Raw genomic sequence first — 23348 nt, 5'->3', positions numbered from 1 at the left:
GACCATACCATCAAAAACAATTTACATCTGTAATCTAATGGAAAATGGAATGAAGCAGTGGGGAATCTTATGCTTCTGCTCAACTCTAGGGGCTGGATTTAGAAGTGGAGTGGATGCTTTTTGTTAGTAGTGACCCCTGGTGGTAAATGGTTATAAGCTGCAAATGGTAAAGTGAGCTGATTGTATATATATATATATATATATATATATATATATATATATATACATATACATAGATAGATAGAAAGATAGATAGACAGATCGATAGATAGGTATTTATTTTAATCAATCATTTCTTATTAAAGCAGATTATTTTTGGCTAGGAATTTCTGATTTGTAATCATTTATGAAAAAAGATTGCTTCTCCTAACCAAAGGAAGCAAAGCTGCCTACTACAATACTGTGAATTGATTGAGGGCATGCCCTAACCTCATGGAGGTGAGCACTGTTGAACTGAAGCCAATATGTCCTCGTTAGTATAGTGGTCAGTATCCCCGCCTGTCACGCGGGAGACCGGGGTTCAATTCCCCGACGGGGAGACGATTCCTTTTATTCACACAATTAAATAAAATGATGTACTTAATAACATTGTAAACTATATTTGTCATTATCCTTCTCTATTACGATTGAGATAAACGTTGAATTCAGTGATGGCCAAATTGCTTACAGATGTGTTAACTAAAAGTCAGAATATGCTCTGAATATTTCAATCTGCACAGACCATACCATCAAAAACAATTTACATCTGTAATCTAATGGAAAATGGAATGAAGCAGTGGGGCATCTTATGCTTCTGCTCAACTCTAGGGGCTGGATTTAGAAGTGGAGTGGATGCTTTTTGTTAGTAGTGACCCCTGGTGGTAAATGGTTATAAGCTGCAAATGTTAAAGTGAGCTGATTGTATATATATATATATATATATATATATATATATATATATATATATATATATATATATATACATATACATAGATAGATAGAAAGATAGATAGACAGATCGATAGATAGGTATTTATTTTAATCAATCATTTCTTATTAAAGCAGATTATTTTTGGCTAGGAATTTCTGATTTGTAATCATTTATGAAAAAAGATTGCTTCGCCTAACCAAAAGAAGCAAAGCTGCCTATTACAATACTGTGAATTGATTGAGGGCATGCCCTAACCTCATGGAGGTGAGCACTGTTGAACTGAAGCCAATATGTCCTCGTTAGTATAGTGGTCAGTATCCCCGCCTGTCACGCGGGAGACCGGGGTTCAATTCCCCGACGGGGAGACGATTCCTTTTATTCACACTATTAAATAAAAAGATGTACTTAATAACATTGTAAACTATATTTGTCATTATCCTTGTCTATTACGATTGAGATAAACGTTGAATTCAGTGATGGCCAAATTGCTTACAGATGTGTTAACTAAAAGTCAGAATATGCTCTGAATATTTCAATCTGCACAGACCATACCATCAAAAACAATTTACATCTATAATCTAATGGAAATGGAATGAAGCAGTGGGGAATCTTATGCTTCTGCTCAACTCTAGGGGCTAGATTTAGAAGTGGAGTGGATGCTTTTTGTTAGTAGTGACCCCTGGTGGTAAATGGTTATAAGCTGCAAATGGTAAAGTGAGCTGATTGTATATATATATATATATATATATATATATACATATACATAGATAGATAGAAAGATAGATAGACAGATCGATAAATAGGTATTTATTTTAATCAATCATTTCTTATTAAAGCAGATTATTTTTGGCTAGGAATTTCTGATTTGTAATCATTTATGAAAAAAGATTGCTTCTCCTAACCAAAAGAAGCAAAGCTGCCTATTACAATACTGTGAATTCATTGAGGGCATGCCCTAACCTCATGGAGGTGAGCACTGTTGAACTGAAGCCAATATGTCCTCGTTAGTATAGTGGTCAGTATCCCCGCCTGTCACGTGGGAGACCGAGGTTCAATTCCCCGACGGGGAGACGATTCCTTTTATTAGCACAATTAAATAAAATGATGTACTTAATAACATTGTAAACTATATTTGTCATTATCCTTGTCTATTACGATTGAGATAAACGTTGAATTCAGTGATGGCCAAATTGCTTACAGATGTGTTAACTAAAAGTCAGAATATGCTCTGAATATTTCAATCTGCACAGACCATACCATCAAAAACAATTTACATCTATAATCTAATGGAAAATGGAATGAAGCAGTGGGGAATCTTATGCTTCTGCTCAACTCTAGGGGCTAGATTTAGAAGTGGAGTGGATGCTTTTTGTTAGTAGTGACCCCTGGTGGTAAATGGTTATAAGCTGCAAATGGTAAAGTGAGCTGATTGTATATATATATATATATATATATATATATACATATACATAGATAGATAGAAAGATAGATAGACAGATCGATAAATAGGTATTTATTTTAATCAATCATTTCTTATTAAAGCAGATTATTTTTGGCTAGGAATTTCTGATTTGTAATCATTTATGAAAAAAGATTGCTTCTCCTAACCAAAAGAAGCAAAGCTGCCTATTACAATACTGTGAATTGATTGAGGGTATGCCCTAACCTCATGAAGGTGAGCACTGTTGAACTGAAGCCAATATGTCCTCGTTAGTTTAGTGGTCAGTATCCCCGCCTGTCACGCGGGAGACCGGGGTTCAATTCCCCGACGGGGAGACGATTCCTTTTATTCACACAATTAAATAAAATGATGTACTTAATAACATTGTAAACTATATTTGTCATTATCCTTCTCTATTACGATTGAGATAAACGTTGAATTCAGTGATGGCCAAATTGCTTACAGATGTGTTAACTAAAAGTCAGAATATGCTCTGAATATTTCAATCTGCACAGACCATACCATCAAAAACAATTTACATCTGTAATCTAATGGAAAATGGAATGAAGCAGTGGGGAATCTTATGCTTCTGCTCAACTCTAGGGGCTGGATTTAGAAGTGGAGTGGATGCTTTTTGTTAGTAGTGACCCCTGGTGGTAAATGGTTATAAGCTGCAAATGGTAAAGTGAGCTGATTGTATATATATATATATATATATATATATATATATATATATATATATATACATATACATAGATAGATAGAAAGATAGATAGACAGATCGATAGATAGGTATTTATTTTAATCAATCATTTCTTATTAAAGCAGATTATTTTTGGCTAGGAATTTCTGATTTGTAATCATTTATGAAAAAAGATTGCTTCTCCTAACCAAAGGAAGCAAAGCTGCCTATTACAATACTGTGAATTGATTGAGGGCATGCCCTAACCTCATGGAGGTGAGCACTGTTGAACTGAAGCCAATATGTCCTCGTTAGTATAGTGGTCAGTATCCCCGCCTGTCACGCGGGAGACCGGGGTTCAATTCCCCGACGGGGAGACGATTCCTTTTATTCACACAATTAAATAAAATGATGTACTTAATAACATTGTAAACTATATTTGTCATTATCCTTCTCTATTACGATTGAGATAAACGTTGAATTCAGTGATGGCCAAATTGCTTACAGATGTGTTAACTAAAAGTCAGAATATGCTCTGAATATTTCAATCTGCACAGACCATACCATCAAAAACAATTTACATCTGTAATCTAATGGAAAATGGAATGAAGCAGTGGGGAATCTTATGCTTCTGCTCAACTCTAGGGGCTGGATTTAGAAGTGGAGTGGATGCTTTTTGTTAGTAGTGACCCCTGGTGGTAAATGGTTATAAGCTGCAAATGTTAAAGTGAGCTGATTGTATATATATATATATATATATATATATATATATACATATACATAGATAGATAGAAAGATAGATAGACAGATCGATAAATAGGTATTTATTTTAATCAATCATTTCTTATTAAAGCAGATTATTTTTGGCTAGGAATTTCTGATTTGTAATCATTTATGAAAAAAGATTGCTTCTCCTAACCAAAAGAAGCAAAGCTGCCTATTACAATACTGTGAATTGATTGAGGGCATGCCCTAACCTCATGGAGGTGAGCACTGTTGAACTGAAGCCAATATGTCCTCGTTAGTATAGTGGTCAGTATCCCCGCCTGTCACGCGGGAGACCGGGGTTCAATTCCCAGACGGGTAGACGATTCCTTTTATTCACACAATTAAATAAAATGATGTACTTAATAACATTGTAAACTATATTTGTCATTATCCTTCTCTATTACGATTGAGATAAACGTTGAATTCAGTGATGGCCAAATTGCTTACAGATGTGTTAACTAAAAGTCAGAATATGCTCTGAATATTTCAATCTGCACAGACCATACCATCAAAAACAATTTACATCTGTAATCTAATGGAAAATGGAATGAAGCAGTGGGGAATCTTATGCTTCTGCTCAACTCTAGGGGCTGGATTTAGAAGTGGAGTGGATGCTTTTTGTTAGTAGTGACCCCTGGTGGTAAATGGTTATAAGCTGCAAATGGTAAAGTGAGCTGATTGTATATATATATATATATATATATATATATATATATATATATATACATATACATAGATAGATAGAAAGATAGATAGACAGATCGATAGATAGGTATTTATTTTAATCAATCATTTCTTATTAAAGCAGATTATTTTTGGCTAGGAATTTCTGATTTGTAATCATTTATGAAAAAAGATTGCTTCTCCTAACCAAAGGAAGCAAAGCTGCCTATTACAATACTGTGAATTGATTGAGGGCATGCCCTAACCTCATGGAGGTGAGCACTGTTGAACTGAAGCCAATATGTCCTCGTTAGTATAGTGGTCAGTATCCCCGCCTGTCACGCGGGAGACCGGGGTTCAATTCCCCGACGGGGAGACGATTCCTTTTATTCACACAATTAAATAAAATGATGTACTTAATAACATTGTAAACTATATTTGTCATTATCCTTCTCTATTACGATTGAGATAAACGTTGAATTCAGTGATGGCCAAATTGCTTACAGATGTGTTAACTAAAAGTCAGAATATGCTCTGAATATTTCAATCTGCACAGACCATACCATCAAAAACAATTTACATCTGTAATCTAATGGAAAATGGAATGAAGCAGTGGGGAATCTTATGCTTCTGCTCAACTCTAGGGGCTGGATTTAGAAGTGGAGTGGATGCTTTTTGTTAGTAGTGACCCCTGGTGGTAAATGGTTATAAGCTGCAAATGTTAAAGTGAGCTGATTGTATATATATATATATATATATATATATATATACATATACATAGATAGATAGAAAGATAGATAGACAGATCGATAAATAGGTATTTATTTTAATCAATCATTTCTTATTAAAGCAGATTATTTTTGGCTAGGAATTTCTGATTTGTAATCATTTATGAAAAAAGATTGCTTCTCCTAACCAAAAGAAGCAAAGCTGCCTATTACAATACTGTGAATTGATTGAGGGCATGCCCTAACCTCATGGAGGTGAGCACTGTTGAACTGAAGCCAATATGTCCTCGTTAGTATAGTGGTCAGTATCCCCGCCTGTCACGCGGGAGACCGGGGTTCAATTCCCAGACGGGTAGACGATTCCTTTTATTCACACAATTAAATAAAATGATGTACTTAATAACATTGTAAACTATATTTGTCATTATCCTTCTCTATTACGATTGAGATAAACGTTGAATTCAGTGATGGCCAAATTGCTTACAGATGTGTTAACTAAAAGTCAGAATATGCTCTGAATATTTCAATCTGCACAGACCATACCATCAAAAACAATTTACATCTGTAATCTAATGGAAAATGGAATGAAGCAGTGGGGAATCTTATGCTTCTGCTCAACTCTAGGGGCTGGATTTAGAAGTGGAGTGGATGCTTTTTGTTAGTAGTGACCCCTGGTGGTAAATGGTTATAAGCTGCAAATGTTAAAGTGAGCTGATTGTATATATATATATATATATATATATATATATTCACTGAAAAAACCATAGGTTTCACACATGTTATAGTTAGCTGGACATTTTACTGATAAAAAACCAATGAAATTCCCCCGTTATAGTTACTGTAGGCAACTATAACTCACGCGACCGCAATCCTCTGCTGATGCTAATACTGTATTTAGACACTTATTTGCCCATGTCTTCTTCCATTAAATTTTAGCTATACATATATTACAAATATTCTTTTTTCATAAAGACACATATGTCATCAGCAGAGGATTACGGTCGCGTGAGTTATAGTTGCCTACAGTAACTATAACGGGGGAATTTCATTGGTTTTTTATCAGTAAAATGTCCAGCTAACTATAACATGTGTGAAACCTATGGTTTTTTCAGTGAATTAGCAAGGTTTTTTAAATGCTAATTCCTAACTATAACGTGTGTGAAACCTATGGTTTTTTCAGTGAATTTGTACGGTTTTTTAAATGCTAATTTATTTATGTATTATTTTTTATATATTTATTTTACAATAAACTACGTATTAAAAATTATTATTTTTTTTTTTTTTAATTTTCACCCTGCGAATTATTATTTTTTTTTTTGCAAAAAAAAAAAATTTTTTTTTGTGTTTTTCAGGGTGCGCGCACTGTGCGCGCACCCCCGCGATTTTTAAAAAAAAAAATTTTTTTTTTTGCCTTCGGGGTCCTTCAGGGACCCCCTGACAAAGGCTAGGGGGTCAGGAACTCTCTACCCTGCCCCCTTTTCACGTTCGCCACCTTCCTTTTTCACTCTCGCACTGAAAACAAACAAAATGGCGGCCGACACTTCCTGATTTCGACCGATTCGAACGTTGACTAACATGTAACCACCAATCAGAATTACGCTCGCGCACGTTAGGGTGCTCGCACGGTGCTCGCACGGTGCGCGCACCCTGCGCGCATATATATATATATGCTTTTAAATGCTATTTTCTCCGGAAATACTGAACAGATTTACACCAGACCTACAAAAGGCACTTCCTTGACCTAGGGACTACCTCTCTGCCAAATTTTGAGTAATTCTGTTCAGCCATTCGGGCTGTAGCTCGTTCTAAAGGTCCTATGGAAAAATGCATGGGAAAAACGCGTTTTGGGACCCCCCTTTTATCTCAGCCCCCGCTTGACGGATCCCCCCGAGACTTTCAGGGTAGGAGCGGAGCGTAGCGCCCCACCTATTTTGAGAAATTCGCGAGGATTCGTCGACCGGCGCCAAAGTTATTCAAAATAGAATGTTGAGGTTTTCCTATGGAAACGTGGTCCTAACTATAACTACCTACTGGCGACCGCCAGTAGGTAATATATATATATATATATATATACATATACATAGATAGATAGAAAGATAGATAGACAGATGGATAGATAGGTATTTATTTTAATCAATCATTTCTTATTAAAGCAGATTATTTTTGGCTAGGAATTTCTGATTTGTAATCATTTATGAAAAAAGATTGCTTCGCCTAACCAAAAGAAGCAAAGCTGCCTATTACAATACTGTGAATTGATTGAGGGCATGCCCTAACCTCATGGAGGTGAGCACTGTTGAACTGAAGCCAATATGTCCTCGTTAGTATAGTGGTCAGTATCCCCGCCTGTCACGCGGGAGACCGGGGTTCAATTCCCCGACGGGGAGACGATTCCTTTTATTCACACTATTAAATAAAAAGATGTACTTAATAACATTGTAAACTATATTTGTCATTATCCTTGTCTATTACGATTGAGATAAACGTTGAATTCAGTGATGGCCAAATTGCTTACAGATGTGTTAACTAAAAGTCAGAATATGCTCTGAATATTTCAATCTGCACAGACCATACCATCAAAAACAATTTACATCTGTAATCTAATGGAAAATGGAATGAAGCAGTGGGGAATCTTATGCTTCTGCTCAACTCTAGGGGCTAGATTTAGAAGTGGAGTGGATGCTTTTTGTTAATAGTGACCCCTGGTGGTAAATGGTTATAAGCTGCAAATGGTAAAGTGAGCTGATTGTATATATATATATATATATATATATACATATACATAGATAGATAGAAAGATAGATAGACAGATCGATAGATAGGTATTTATTTTAATCAATCATTTCTTATTAAAGCAGATTATTTTTGGCTAGGAATTTCTGATTTGTAATCATTTATGAAAAAAGATTGCTTCTCCTAACCAAAAGAAGCAAAGCTGCCTATTACAATACTGTGAATTGATTGAGGGCATGCCCTAACCTCATGGAGGTGAGCACTGTTGAACTGAAGCCAATATGTCCTCGTTAGTATAGTGGTCAGTATCCCCGCCTGTCACGCGGGAGACCGGGGTTCAATTCCCAGACGGGTAGACGATTCCTTTTATTCACACAATTAAATAAAATGATGTACTTAATAACATTGTAAACTATATTTGTCATTATCCTTCTCTATTACGATTGAGATAAACGTTGAATTCAGTGATGGCCAAATTGCTTACAGATGTGTTAACTAAAAGTCAGAATATGCTCTGAATATTTCAATCTGCACAGACCATACCATCAAAAACAATTTACATCTGTAATCTAATGGAAAATGGAATGAAGCAGTGGGGAATCTTATGCTTCTGCTCAACTCTAGGGGCTGGATTTAGAAGTGGAGTGGATGCTTTTTGTTAGTAGTGACCCCTGGTGGTAAATGGTTATAAGCTGCAAATGTTAAAGTGAGCTGATTGTATATATATATATATATATATATATATATATTCACTGAAAAAACCATAGGTTTCACACATGTTATAGTTAGCTGGACATTTTACTGATAAAAAACCAATGAAATTCCCCCGTTATAGTTACTGTAGGCAACTATAACTCACGCGACCGCAATCCTCTGCTGATGCTAATACTGTATTTAGACACTTATTTGCCCATGTCTTCTTCCATTAAATTTTAGCTATACATATATTACAAATATTCTTTTTTCATAAAGACACATATGTCATCAGCAGAGGATTACGGTCGCGTGAGTTATAGTTGCCTACAGTAACTATAACGGGGGAATTTCATTGGTTTTTTATCAGTAAAATGTCCAGCTAACTATAACATGTGTGAAACCTATGGTTTTTTCAGTGAATTAGCAAGGTTTTTTAAATGCTAATTCCTAACTATAACGTGTGTGAAACCTATGGTTTTTTCAGTGAATTTGTACGGTTTTTTAAATGCTAATTTATTTATGTATTATTTTTTATATATTTATTTTACAATAAACTACGTATTAAAAATTATTATTATTTTTTTTTTTGGTTTTCACCCTGCGAATTATTTTTTTTTTTTTTGCAAAAAAAAAAAATTTTTTTTTGTGTTTTTCAGGGTGCGCGCACTGTGCGCGCACCCCCGCGATTTTTAAAAAAAAAAATTTTTTTTTTTGCCTTCGGGGTCCTTCAGGGACCCCCTGACAAAGGCTAGGGGGTCAGGAACTCTCTACCCTGCCCCCTTTTCACGTTCGCCACCTTCCTTTTTCACTCTCGCACTGAAAACAAACAAAATGGCGGCCGACACTTCCTGATTTCGACCGATTCGAACGTTGACTAACATGTAACCACCAATCAGAATTACGCTCGCGCACGTTAGGGTGCTCGCACGGTGCTCGCACGGTGCGCGCACCCTGCGCGCATATATATATATATATGCTTTTAAATGCTATTTTCTCCGGAAATACTGAACAGATTTACACCAGACCTACAAAAGGCACTTCCTTGACCTAGGGACTACCTCTCTGCCAAATTTTGAGTAATTCTGTTCAGCCATTCGGGCTGTAGCTCGTTCTAAAGGTCCTATGGAAAAATGCATGGGAAAAACGCGTTTTGGGACCCCCCTTTTATCTCAGCCCCCGCTTGACGGATCCCCCCGAGACTTTCAGGGTAGGAGCGGAGCGTAGCGCCCCACCTATTTTGAGAAATTCGCGAGGATTCGTCGACCGGCGCCAAAGTTATTCAAAATAGAATGTTGAGGTTTTCCTATGGAAACGTGGTCCTAACTATAACTACCTACTGGCGACCGCCAGTAGGTAATATATATATATATATATATATACATATACATAGATAGATAGAAAGATAGATAGACAGATCGATAGATAGGTATTTATTTTAATCAATCATTTCTTATTAAAGCAGATTATTTTTGGCTAGGAATTTCTGATTTGTAATCATTTATGAAAAAAGATTGCTTCTCCTAACCAAAGGAAGCAAAGCTGCCTATTACAATACTGTGAATTGATTGAGGGCATGCCCTAACCTCATGGAGGTGAGCACTGTTGAACTGAAGCCAATATGTCCTCGTTAGTATAGTGGTCAGTATCCCTGCCTGTCACGCGGGAGACCGGGGTTCAATTCCCCGACGGGGAGACGATTCCTTTTATTCACACAATTAAATAAAATGATGTACTTAATAACATTGTAAACTATATTTGTCATTATCCTTCTCTATTACGATTGAGATAAACGTTGAATTCAGTGATGGCCAAATTGCTTACAGATGTGTTAACTAAAAGTCAGAATATGCTCTGAATATTTCAATCTGCACAGACCATACCATCAAAAACAATTTACATCTGTAATCTAATGGAAAATGGAATGAAGCAGTGGGGAATCTTATGCTTCTGCTCAACTCTAGGGGCTGGATTTAGAAGTGGAGTGGATGCTTTTTGTTAGTAGTGACCCCTGGTGGTAAATGGTTATAAGCTGCAAATGTTAAAGTGAGCTGATTGTATATATATATATATATATATATATATATATTCACTGAAAAAACCATAGGTTTCACACATGTTATAGTTAGCTGGACATTTTACTGATAAAAAACCAATGAAATTCCCCCGTTATAGTTACTGTAGGCAACTATAACTCACGCGACCGCAATCCTCTGCTGATGCTAATACTGTATTTAGACACTTATTTGCCCATGTCTTCTTCCATTAAATTTTAGCTATACATATATTACAAATATTCTTTTTTCATAAAGACACATATGTCATCAGCAGAGGATTACGGTCGCGTGAGTTATAGTTGCCTACAGTAACTATAACGGGGGAATTTCATTGGTTTTTTATCAGTAAAATGTCCAGCTAACTATAACATGTGTGAAACCTATGGTTTTTTCAGTGAATTAGCAAGGTTTTTTAAATGCTAATTCCTAACTATAACGTGTGTGAAACCTATGGTTTTTTCAGTGAATTTGTACGGTTTTTTAAATGCTAATTTATTTATGTATTATTTTTTATATATTTATTTTACAATAAACTACGTATTAAAAATTATTATTATTTTTTTTTTGGTTTTCACCCTGCGAATTATTTTTTTTTTTTTTGCAAAAAAAAAAAATTTTTTTTTGTGTTTTTCAGGGTGCGCGCACTGTGCGCGCACCCCCGCGATTTTTAAAAAAAAAAATTTTTTTTTTTGCCTTCGGGGTCCTTCAGGGACCCCCTGACAAAGGCTAGGGGGTCAGGAACTCTCTACCCTGCCCCCTTTTCACGTTCGCCACCTTCCTTTTTCACTCTCGCACTGAAAACAAACAAAATGGCGGCCGACACTTCCTGATTTCGACCGATTCGAACGTTGACTAACATGTAACCACCAATCAGAATTACGCTCGCGCACGTTAGGGTGCTCGCACGGTGCTCGCACGGTGCGCGCACCCTGCGCGCATATATATATATATATGCTTTTAAATGCTATTTTCTCCGGAAATACTGAACAGATTTACACCAGACCTACAAAAGGCACTTCCTTGACCTAGGGACTACCTCTCTGCCAAATTTTGAGTAATTCTGTTCAGCCATTCGGGCTGTAGCTCGTTCTAAAGGTCCTATGGAAAAATGCATGGGAAAAACGCGTTTTGGGACCCCCCTTTTATCTCAGCCCCCGCTTGACGGATCCCCCCGAGACTTTCAGGGTAGGAGCGGAGCGTAGCGCCCCACCTATTTTGAGAAATTCGCGAGGATTCGTCGACCGGCGCCAAAGTTATTCAAAATAGAATGTTGAGGTTTTCCTATGGAAACGTGGTCCTAACTATAACTACCTACTGGCGACCGCCAGTAGGTAATATATATATATATATATACATATACATAGATAGATAGAAAGATAGATAAACAGATCGATAGATAGGTATTTATTTTAATCAATCATTTCTTATTAAAGCAGATTATTTTTGGCTAGGAATTTCTGATTTGTAATCATTTATGAAAAAAGATTGCTTCGCCTAACCAAAAGAAGCAAAGCTGCCTATTACAATACTGTGAATTGATTGAGGGCATGCCCTAACCTCATGGAGGTGAGCACTGTTGAACTGAAGCCAATATGTCCTCGTTAGTATAGTGGTCAGTATCCCCGCCTGTCACGCGGGAGACCGGGGTTCAATTCCCCGACGGGGAGACGATTCCTTTTATTCACACTATTAAATAAAAAGATGTACTTAATAACATTGTAAACTATATTTGTCATTATCCTTGTCTATTACGATTGAGATAAACGTTGAATTCAGTGATGGCCAAATTGCTTACAGATGTGTTAACTAAAAGTCAGAATATGCTCTGAATATTTCAATCTGCACAGACCATACCATCAAAAACAATTTACATCTATAATCTAATGGAAATGGAATGAAGCAGTGGGGAATCTTATGCTTCTGCTCAACTCTAGGGGCTAGATTTAGAAGTGGAGTGGATGCTTTTTGTTAGTAGTGACCCCTGGTGGTAAATGGTTATAAGCTGCAAATGGTAAAGTGAGCTGATTGTATATATATATATATATATATATATATATACATATACATAGATAGATAGAAAGATAGATAGACAGATCGATAAATAGGTATTTATTTTAATCAATCATTTCTTATTAAAGCAGATTATTTTTGGCTAGGAATTTCTGATTTGTAATCATTTATGAAAAAAGATTGCTTCTCCTAACCAAAAGAAGCAAAGCTGCCTATTACAATACTGTGAATTGATTGAGGGCATGCCCTAACCTCATGAAGGTGAGCACTGTTGAACTGAAGCCAATATGTCCTCGTTAGTTTAGTGGTCAGTATCCCCGCCTGTCATGCGGGAGACCGGGGTTCAATTCCCCGACGGGGAGACGATTCCTTTTATTCACACAATTAAATAAAATGATGTACTTAATAACATTGTAAACTATATTTGTCATTATCCTTGTCTATTACGATTGAGATAAACGTTGAATTCAGTGATGGCCAAATTGCTTACAGATGTGTTAACTAAAAGTCAGAATATGCTCTGAATATTTCAATCTGCACAGACCATACCATCAAAAACAATTTACATCTATAATCTAATGGAAAATGGAATGAAGCAGTGGGGAATCTTATGCTTCTGCTCAACTCTAGGGGCTAGATTTAGAAGTGGAGTGGATGCTTTTTGTTAATAGTGACCCCTGGTGGTAAATGGTTATAAGCTGCAAATGGTAAAGTGAGCTGATTGTATATATATATATATATATATACATATACATAGATAGATAGAAAGATAGATAGACAGATCGATAAATAGGTATTTATTTTAATCAATCATTTCTTATTAAAGCAGATTATTTTTGGCTAGGAATTTCTGATTTGTAATCATTTATGAAAAAAATTGCTTCTCCTAACCAAAAGAAGCAAAGCTGCCTATTACAATACTGTGAATTGATTGAGGGCATGCCCTAACCTCATGGAGGTGAGCACTGTTGAACTGAAGCCAATATGTCCTCGTTAGTATAGTGGTCAGTATCCCCGCCTGTCACGCTGGAGACCGGGGTTCAATTCCCCGACGGGGAGACGATTCCTTTTATTCACACAATTAAATAAAATGCTGTACTTAATAACATTGTAAACTATATTTGTCATTATCCTTGTCTATTACGATTGAGATAAACGTTGAATTCAGTGATGGCCAAATTGCTTACAGATGTGTTAACTAAAAGTCAGAATATGCTCTGAATATTTCAATCTGCACAGACCATACCATCAAAAACAATTTACATCTATAATCTAATGGAAAATGGAATGAAGCAGTGGGGAATCTTATGCTTCTGCTCAACTCTAGGGGCTAGATTTAGAAGTGGAGTGGATGCTTTTTGTTAATAGTGACCCCTGGTGGTAAATGGTTATAAGCTGCAAATGGTAAAGTGAGCTGATTGTATATATATATATATATATATATATACATATACATAGATAGATAGAAAGATAGATAGACAGATCGATAAATAGGTATTTATTTTAATCAATCATTTCTTATTAAAGCAGATTATTTTTGGCTAGGAATTTCTGATTTGTAATCATTTATGAAAACAGATTACTTCTCCTAACCAAAAGAAGCAAAGCTGCCTATTACAATACTGTGAATTGATTGAGGGCATGCCCTAACCTCATGAAGGTGAGCACTGTTGAACTGAAGTCAATATGTCCTCGTTAGTATAGTGGTCAGTATCCCCGCCTGTCACTCGGGAGACCGGGGTTCAATTCCCCGACGGGGAGACGATTCCTTTTATTCACACAATTAAATAAAATGATGTACTTAATAACATTGTAAACTATATTTGTCATTATCCTTGTCTATTACGATTGAGATAAACGTTGAATTCAGTGATGGCCAAATTGCTTACAGATGTGTTAACTAAAAGTCAGAATATGCTCTGAATATTTCAATCTGCACAGACCATACCATCAAAAACAATTTACATCTATAATCTAATGGAAAATGGAATGAAGCAGTGGGGAATCTTATGCTTCTGCTCAACTCTAGGGGCTAGATTTAGAAGTGGAGTGGATGCTTTTTGTTAATAGTGACCCCTGGTGGTAAATGGTTATAAGCTGCAAATGGTAAAGTGAGATGATTGTATATATCTATATATATATATATACATATACATAGATAGATAGAAAGATAGATAGACAGATCGATAAATAGGTATTTATTTTAATCAATCATTTCTTATTAAAGCAGATTATTTTTGGCTAGGAATTTCTGATTTGTAATCATTTATGAAAAAAGATTGCTTCTCCTAACCAAAAGAAGCAAAGCTGCCTATTACAATACTGTGAATTGATTGAGGGCATGCCCTAACCTCATGGAGGTGAGCACTGTTGAACTGAAGCCAATATGTCCTCGTTAGTATAGTGGTCAGTATCCCCGCCTGTCACGCGGGAGACCGGGGTTCAATTCCCCGACGGGGAGACGATTCCTTTTATTCACACAATTAAATAAAATGCTGTACTTAATAACATTGTAAACTATATTTGTCATTATCCTTGTCTATTATGATTGAGATAAACGTTGAATTCAGTGATGGCCAAATTGCTTACAGATGTGTTAACTAAAAGTCAGAATATGCTCTGAATATTTCAATCTGCACAGGCCATACCATCAAAAACAATTTACATCTATAATCTAATGGAAAATGGAATGAAGCAGTGGGGAATCTTATGCTTCTGCTCAACTCTAGGGGCTAGATTTAGAAGTGGAGTGGATGCTTTTTGTTAATAGTGACCCCTGGTGGTAAATGGTTATAAGCTGCAAATGGTAAAGTGAGCTGATTGTATATATATATATATATATATATACATATACATAGATAGATAGAAAGATAGATAGACAGATCGATAAATAGGTATTTATTTTAATCAATCATTTCTTATTAAAGCAGATTATTTTTGGCTAGGAATTTCTGATTTGTAATCATTTATGAAAAAAGATTGCTTCTCCTAACCAAAAGAAGCAAAGCTGCCTATTACAATACTGTGAATTGATTGAGGGCATGCCCTAACCTCATGGAGGTGAGCACTGTTGAACTGAAGCCAATATGTCCTCGTTAGTATAGTGGTCAGTATTCCCGCCTGTCACGCTGGAGACCGGGGTTCAATTCCCCGACGGGGAGACGATTCCTTTTATTCACACAATTAAATAAAATGCTGTACTTAATAACATTGTAAACTATATTTGTCATTATCCTTGTCTATTACGATTGAGATAAACGTTGAATTCAGTGATGGCCAAATTGCTTACAGATGTGTTAACTAAAAGTCAGAATATGCTCTGAATATTTCAATCTGCACAGACCATACCATCAAAAACAATTTACATCTATAATCTAATGGAAAATGGAATGAAGCAGTGGGGAATCTTATGCTTCTGCTCAACTCTAGGGGCTAGATTTAGAAGTGGAGTGGATGCTTTTTGTTAATAGTGACCCCTGGTGGTAAATGGTTATAAGCTGCAAATGGTAAAGTGAGCTGATTGTATATATATATATATATATATATATACATATACATAGATAGATAGAAAGATAGATAGACAGATCGATAAATAGGTATTTATTTTAATCAATCATTTCTTATTAAAGCAGATTATTTTTGGCTAGGAATTTCTGATTTGTAATCATTTATGAAAAAAGATTGCTTCTCCTAACCAAAAGAAGCAAAGCTGCCTATTACAATACTGTGAATTGATTGAGGGCATGCCCTAACCTCATGGAGGTGAGCACTGTTGAACTGAAGCCAATATGTCCTCGTTAGTATAGTGGTCAGTATCCCCGCCTGTCACGCTGGAGACCGGGGTTCAATTCCCCGACGGGGAGACGATTCCTTTTATTCACACAATTAAATAAAATGCTGTACTTAATAACATTGTAAACTATATTTGTCATTATCCTTGTCTATTACGATTGAGATAAACGTTGAATTCAGTGATGGCCAAATTGCTTACAGATGTGTTAACTAAAAGTCAGAATATGCTCTGAATATTTCAATCTGCACAGACCATACCATCAAAAACAATTTACATCTATAATCTAATGGAAAATGGAATGAAGCAGTGGGGAATCTTATGCTTCTGCTCAACTCTAGGGGCTAGATTTAGAAGTGGAGTGGATGCTTTTTGTTAATAGTGACCCCTGGTGGTAAATGGTTATAAGCTGCAAATGGTAAAGTGAGCTGATTGTATATATCTATATATATATATATACATATACATAGATAGATAGAAAGATAGATAGACAGATCGATAAATAGGTATTTATTTTAATCAATCATTTCTTATTAAAGCAGATTATTTTTGGCTAGGAATTTCTGATTTGTAATCATTTATGAAAAAAGATTGCTTCTCCTAACCAAAAGAAGCAAAGCTGCCTATTACAATACTGTGAATTGATTGAGGGCATGCCCTAACCTCATGGAGGTGAGCACTGTTGAACTGAAGCCAATATGTCCTCGTTAGTATAGTGGTCAGTATCCCCGCCTGTCAAGCGGGAGACCGGGGTTCAATTCCCCGACGGGGAGACGATTCCTTTTATTCACACAATTAAATAAAATGCTGTACTTAATAACATTGTAAACTATATTTGTCATTATCCTTGTCTATTATGATTGAGATAAACGTTGAATTCAGTGATGGCCAAATTGCTTACAGATGTGTTAACTAAAAGTCAGAATATGCTCTGAATATTTCAATCTGCACAGGCCATACCATCAAAAACAATTTACATCTATAATCTAATGGAAAATGGAATGAAGCAGTGGGGAATCTTATGCTTCTGCTCAACTCTAGGGGCTAGATTTAGAAGTGGAGTGGATGCTTTTTGTTAATAGTGACCCCTGGTGGTAAATGGTTATAAGCTGCAAATGGTAAAGTGAGCTGATTGTATATATATATATATATATATATATATATATATATACATATACATAGATAGATAGAAAGATAGATAGACAGATCGATAGATAGGTATTTATTTTAATCAATCATTTCTTATTAAAGCAGATTATTTTTGGCTAGGAATTTCTGATTTGTAATCATTTATGAAAAAAGATTGCTTCTCCTAACCAAAGGAAGCAAAGCTGCCTATTACAATACTGTGAATTGATTGAGGGCATGCCCTAACCTCATGGAGGTGAGCACTGTTGAACTGAAGCCAATATGTCCTCGTTAGTATAGTGGTCAGTATCCCCGCCTGTCACGCGGGAGACCGGGGTTCAATTCCCCGACGGGGAGACGATTCCTTTTATTCACACAATTAAATAAAATGATGTACTTAATAACATTGTAAACTATATTTGTCATTATCCTTGTCTATTACGATTGAGATAAACGTTGAATTCAGTGATGGCCAAATTGCTTACAGATGTGTTAACTAAAAGTCAGAATATGCTCTGAATATTTCAATCTGCACAGACCATACCATCAAAAACAATTTACATCTGTAATCTAATGGAAAATGGAATGAAGCAGTGGGGAATCTTATGCTTCTGCTCAACTCTAGGGGCTGGATTTAGAAGTGGAGTGGATGCTTTTTGTTAGTAGTGACCCCTGGTGGTAAATGGTTATAAGCTGCAAATGGTAAAGTGAGCTGATTGTATATATATATATATATATATATATACATATACATAGATAGATAGAAAGATAGATAGACAGATCGATAAATAGGTATTTATTTTAATCAATCATTTCTTATTAAAGCAGATTATTTTTGGCTAGGAATTTCTGATTTGTAATCATTTATGAAAACAGATTACTTCTCCTAACCAAAAGAAGCAAAGCTGCCTATTACAATACTGTGAATTGATTGAGGGCATGCCCTAACCTCATGAAGGTGAGCACTGTTGAACTGAAGCCAATATGTCCTCGTTAGTATAGTGGTCAGTATCCCCGCCTGTCACGCGGGAGACCGGGGTTCAATTCCCCGACGGGGAGACGATTCCTTTTATTCACACAATTAAATAAAATGATGTACTTAATAACATTGTAAACTATATTTGTCATTATCCTTGTCTATTACGATTGAGATAAACGTTGAATTCAGTGATGGCCAAATTGCTTACAGATGTGTTAACTAAAAGTCAGAATATGCTCTGAATATTTCAATCTGCACAGACCATACCATCAAAAACAATTTACATCTATAATCTAATGGAAAATGGAATGAAGCAGTGGGGAATCTTATGCTTCTGCTCAACTCTAGGGGCTAGATTTAGAAGTGGAGTGGATGCTTTTTGTTAATAGTGACCCCTGGTGGTAAATGGTTATAAGCTGCAAATGGTAAAGTGAGATGATTGTATATATCTATATATATATATATACATATACATAGATAGATAGAAAGATAGATAGACAGATCGATAAATAGGTATTTATTTTAATCAATCATTTCTTATTAAAGCAGATTATTTTTGGCTAGGAATTTCTGATTTGTAATCATTTATGAAAAAAGATTGCTTCTCCTAACCAAAAGAAGCAAAGCTGCCTATTACAATACTGTGAATTGATTGAGGGCATGCCCTAACCTCATGGAGGTGAGCACTGTTGAACTGAAGCCAATATGTCCTCGTTAGTATAGTGGTCAGTATCCCCGCCTGTCACGCGGGAGACCGGGGTTCAATTCCCCGACGGGGAGACGATTCCTTTTATTCACACAATTAAATAAAATGCTGTACTTAATAACATTGTAAACTATATTTGTCATTATCCTTGTCTATTATGATTGAGATAAACGTTGAATTCAGTGATGGCCAAATTGCTTACAGATGTGTTAACTAAAAGTCAGAATATGCTCTGAATATTTCAATCTGCACAGGCCATACCATCAAAAACAATTTACATCTATAATCTAATGGAAAATGGAATGAAGCAGTGGGGAATCTTATGCTTCTGCTCAACTCTAGGGGCTAGATTTAGAAGTGGAGTGGATGCTTTTTGTTAATAGTGACCCCTGGTGGTAAATGGTTATAAGCTGCAAATGGTAAAGTGAGCTGATTGTATATATATATATATATATATATACATATACATAGATAGATAGAAAGATAGATAGACAGATCGATAAATAGGTATTTATTTTAATCAATCATTTCTTATTAAAGCAGATTATTTTTGGCTAGGAATTTCTGATTTGTAATCATTTATGAAAAAAGATTGCTTCTCCTAACCAAAAGAAGCAAAGCTGCCTATTACAATACTGTGAATTGATTGAGGGCATGCCCTAACCTCATGGAGGTGAGCACTGTTGAACTGAAGCCAATATGTCCTCGTTAGTATAGTGGTCAGTATTCCCGCCTGTCACGCTGGAGACCGGGGTTCAATTCCCCGACGGGGAGACGATTCCTTTTATTCACACAATTAAATAAAATGCTGTACTTAATAACATTGTAAACTATATTTGTCATTATCCTTGTCTATTACGATTGAGATAAACGTTGAATTCAGTGATGGCCAAATTGCTTACAGATGTGTTAACTAAAAGTCAGAATATGCTCTGAATATTTCAATCTGCACAGACCATACCATCAAAAACAATTTACATCTATAATCTAATGGAAAATGGAATGAAGCAGTGGGGAATCTTATGCTTCTGCTCAACTCTAGGGGCTAGATTTAGAAGTGGAGTGGATGCTTTTTGTTAATAGTGACCCCTGGTGGTAAATGGTTATAAGCTGCAAATGGTAAAGTGAGCTGATTGTATATATATATATATATATATATATACATATACATAGATAGATAGAAAGATAGATAGACAGATCGATAAATAGGTATTTATTTTAATCAATCATTTCTTATTAAAGCAGATTATTTTTGGCTAGGAATTTCTGATTTGTAATCATTTATGAAAAAAGATTGCTTCTCCTAACCAAAAGAAGCAAAGCTGCCTATTACAATACTGTGAATTGATTGAGGGCATGCCCTAACCTCATGGAGGTGAGCACTGTTGAACTGAAGCCAATATGTCCTCGTTAGTATAGTGGTCAGTATCCCCGCCTGTCACGCTGGAGACCGGGGTTCAATTCCCCGACGGGGAGACGATTCCTTTTATTCACACAATTAAATAAAATGCTGTACTTAATAACATTGTAAACTATATTTGTCATTATCCTTGTCTATTACGATTGAGATAAACGTTGAATTCAGTGATGGCCAAATTGCTTACAGATGTGTTAACTAAAAGTCAGAATATGCTCTGAATATTTCAATCTGCACAGACCATACCATCAAAAACAATTTACATCTATAATCTAATGGAAAATGGAATGAAGCAGTGGGGAATCTTATGCTTCTGCTCAACTCTAGGGGCTAGATTTAGAAGTGGAGTGGATGCTTTTTGTTAATAGTGACCCCTGGTGGTAAATGGTTATAAGCTGCAAATGGTAAAGTGAGCTGATTGTATATATCTATATATATATATATACATATACATAGATAGATAGAAAGATAGATAGACAGATCGATAAATAGGTATTTATTTTAATCAATCATTTCTTATTAAAGCAGATTATTTTTGGCTAGGAATTTCTGATTTGTAATCATTTATGAAAAAAGATTGCTTCTCCTAACCAAAAGAAGCAAAGCTGCCTATTACAATACTGTGAATTGATTGAGGGCATGCCCTAACCTCATGGAGGTGAGCACTGTTGAACTGAAGCCAATATGTCCTCGTTAGTATAGTGGTCAGTATCCCCGCCTGTCACGCGGGAGACCGGGGTTCAATTCCCCGACGGGGAGACGATTCCTTTTATTCACACAATTAAATAAAATGCTGTACTTAATAACATTGTAAACTATATTTGTCATTATCCTTGTCTATTATGATTGAGATAAACGTTGAATTCAGTGATGGCCAAATTGCTTACAGATGTGTTAACTAAAAGTCAGAATATGCTCTGAATATTTCAATCTGCACAGGCCATACCATCAAAAACAATTTACATCTATAATCTAATGGAAAATGGAATGAAGCAGTGGGGAATCTTATGCTTCTGCTCAACTCTAGGGGCTAGATTTAGAAGTGGAGTGGATGCTTTTTGTTAATAGTGACCCCTGGTGGTAAATGGTTATAAGCTGCAAATGGTAAAGTGAGCTGATTGTATATATATATATATATATATATATATATATATATACATATACATAGATAGATAGAAAGATAGATAGACAGATCGATAGATAGGTATTTATTTTAATCAATCATTTCTTATTAAAGCAGATTATTTTTGGCTAGGAATTTCTGATTTGTAATCATTTATGAAAAAAGATTGCTTCTCCTAACCAAAGGAAGCAAAGCTGCCTATTACAATACTGTGAATTGATTGAGGGCATGCCCTAACCTCATGGAGGTGAGCACTGTTGAACTGAAGCCAATATGTCCTCGTTAGTATAGTGGTCAGTATCCCCGCCTGTCACGCGGGAGACCGGGGTTCAATTCCCCGACGGGGAGACGATTCCTTTTATTCACACAATTAAATAAAATGATGTACTTAATAACATTGTAAACTATATTTGTCATTATCCTTGTCTATTACGATTGAGATAAACGTTGAATTCAGTGATGGCCAAATTGCTTACAGATGTGTTAACTAAAAGTCAGAATATGCTCTGAATATTTCAATCTGCACAGACCATACCATCAAAAACAATTTACATCTGTAATCTAATGGAAAATGGAATGAAGCAGTGGGGAATCTTATGCTTCTGCTCAACTCTAGGGGCTGGATTTAGAAGTGGAGTGGATGCTTTTTGTTAGTAGTGACCCCTGGTGGTAAATGGTTATAAGCTGCAAATGTTAAAGTGAGCTGATTGTATATATATATATATATATATATATATATATATATATATATATATATATACATATACATAGATAGATAGAAAGATAGATAGACAGATCGATAAATAGGTATTTATTTTAATCAATCATTTCTTATTAAAGCAGATTATTTTTGGCTAGGAATTTCTGATTTGTAATCATTTATGAAAAAAGATTGCTTCTCCTAACCAAAAGAAGCAAAGCTGCCTATTACAATACTGTGAATTCATTGAGGGCATGCCCTAACCTCATGGAGGTGAGCACTGTTGAACTGAAGCCAATATGTCCTCGTTAGTATAGTGGTCAGTATCCCCGCCTGTCACGTGGGAGACCGGGGTTCAATTCCCCGACGGGGAGACGATTCCTTTTATTCGCACAATTAAATAAAATGATGTACTTAATAACATTGTAAACTATATTTGTCATTATCCTTGTCTATTACGATTGAGATAAACGTTGAATTCAGTGATGGCCAAATTGCTTACAGATGTGTTAACTAAAAGTCAGAATATGCTCTGAATATTTCAATCTGCACAGACCATACCATCAAAAACAATTTACATCTATAATCTAATGGAAAATGGAATGAAGCAGTGGGGAATCTTATGCTTCTGCTCAACTCTAGGGGCTAGATTTAGAAGTGGAGTGGATGCTTTTTGTTAGTAGTGACCCCTGGTGGTAAATGGTTATAAGCTGCAAATGGTAAAGTGAGCTGATTGTATATATATATATATATATATATATATACATATACATAGATAGATAGAAAGATAGATAGACAGATCGATAAATAGGTATTTATT

At 35.7% G+C, this 23348-nt stretch overlaps 13 non-coding genes across 13 annotated transcripts; all 13 read left to right on the top strand.

Moving 5' to 3' along the window:
• Window positions 1-467: 467 nt before the first annotated feature.
• Window positions 468-539, top strand: TRNAD-GUC (transfer RNA aspartic acid (anticodon GUC)). The gene has a single exon. It is a non-coding gene; the product is annotated as a tRNA-Asp (tRNA).
• A 664-nt stretch (window positions 540-1203) lies between these two features.
• TRNAD-GUC (transfer RNA aspartic acid (anticodon GUC)) lies at window positions 1204-1275 on the top strand. The gene has a single exon. It is a non-coding gene; the product is annotated as a tRNA-Asp (tRNA).
• Window positions 1276-3338: 2063 nt separating this feature from the next.
• TRNAD-GUC (transfer RNA aspartic acid (anticodon GUC)) lies at window positions 3339-3410 on the top strand. Its single transcript has one exon. It is a non-coding gene; the product is annotated as a tRNA-Asp (tRNA).
• Window positions 3411-4768: 1358 nt separating this feature from the next.
• On the top strand, window positions 4769-4840 carry TRNAD-GUC (transfer RNA aspartic acid (anticodon GUC)). Its single transcript has one exon. It is a non-coding gene; the product is annotated as a tRNA-Asp (tRNA).
• A 2667-nt stretch (window positions 4841-7507) lies between these two features.
• TRNAD-GUC (transfer RNA aspartic acid (anticodon GUC)) lies at window positions 7508-7579 on the top strand. Its single transcript has one exon. It is a non-coding gene; the product is annotated as a tRNA-Asp (tRNA).
• A 4691-nt stretch (window positions 7580-12270) lies between these two features.
• Window positions 12271-12342, top strand: TRNAD-GUC (transfer RNA aspartic acid (anticodon GUC)). Its single transcript has one exon. It is a non-coding gene; the product is annotated as a tRNA-Asp (tRNA).
• Window positions 12343-15074: 2732 nt separating this feature from the next.
• TRNAD-GUC (transfer RNA aspartic acid (anticodon GUC)) lies at window positions 15075-15146 on the top strand. Its single transcript has one exon. It is a non-coding gene; the product is annotated as a tRNA-Asp (tRNA).
• Window positions 15147-17176: 2030 nt separating this feature from the next.
• TRNAD-GUC (transfer RNA aspartic acid (anticodon GUC)) lies at window positions 17177-17248 on the top strand. Its single transcript has one exon. It is a non-coding gene; the product is annotated as a tRNA-Asp (tRNA).
• A 640-nt stretch (window positions 17249-17888) lies between these two features.
• On the top strand, window positions 17889-17960 carry TRNAD-GUC (transfer RNA aspartic acid (anticodon GUC)). The gene has a single exon. It is a non-coding gene; the product is annotated as a tRNA-Asp (tRNA).
• A 630-nt stretch (window positions 17961-18590) lies between these two features.
• Window positions 18591-18662, top strand: TRNAD-GUC (transfer RNA aspartic acid (anticodon GUC)). Its single transcript has one exon. It is a non-coding gene; the product is annotated as a tRNA-Asp (tRNA).
• Window positions 18663-19290: 628 nt separating this feature from the next.
• TRNAD-GUC (transfer RNA aspartic acid (anticodon GUC)) lies at window positions 19291-19362 on the top strand. The gene has a single exon. It is a non-coding gene; the product is annotated as a tRNA-Asp (tRNA).
• A 2030-nt stretch (window positions 19363-21392) lies between these two features.
• On the top strand, window positions 21393-21464 carry TRNAD-GUC (transfer RNA aspartic acid (anticodon GUC)). The gene has a single exon. It is a non-coding gene; the product is annotated as a tRNA-Asp (tRNA).
• A 640-nt stretch (window positions 21465-22104) lies between these two features.
• TRNAD-GUC (transfer RNA aspartic acid (anticodon GUC)) lies at window positions 22105-22176 on the top strand. Its single transcript has one exon. It is a non-coding gene; the product is annotated as a tRNA-Asp (tRNA).
• Window positions 22177-23348: the final 1172 nt, after the last annotated feature.

This window comes from Triturus cristatus, chromosome 4_1 (genome assembly GCF_964204655.1).
Source record: "Triturus cristatus chromosome 4_1, aTriCri1.1, whole genome shotgun sequence".
In the NCBI taxonomy this organism is placed as follows: domain Eukaryota; kingdom Metazoa; phylum Chordata; class Amphibia; order Caudata; family Salamandridae; genus Triturus; species Triturus cristatus.
The sequence above is the reverse complement of the archived record's forward strand: the minus strand, read 5'-3'. Positions and strand labels throughout refer to the sequence as shown.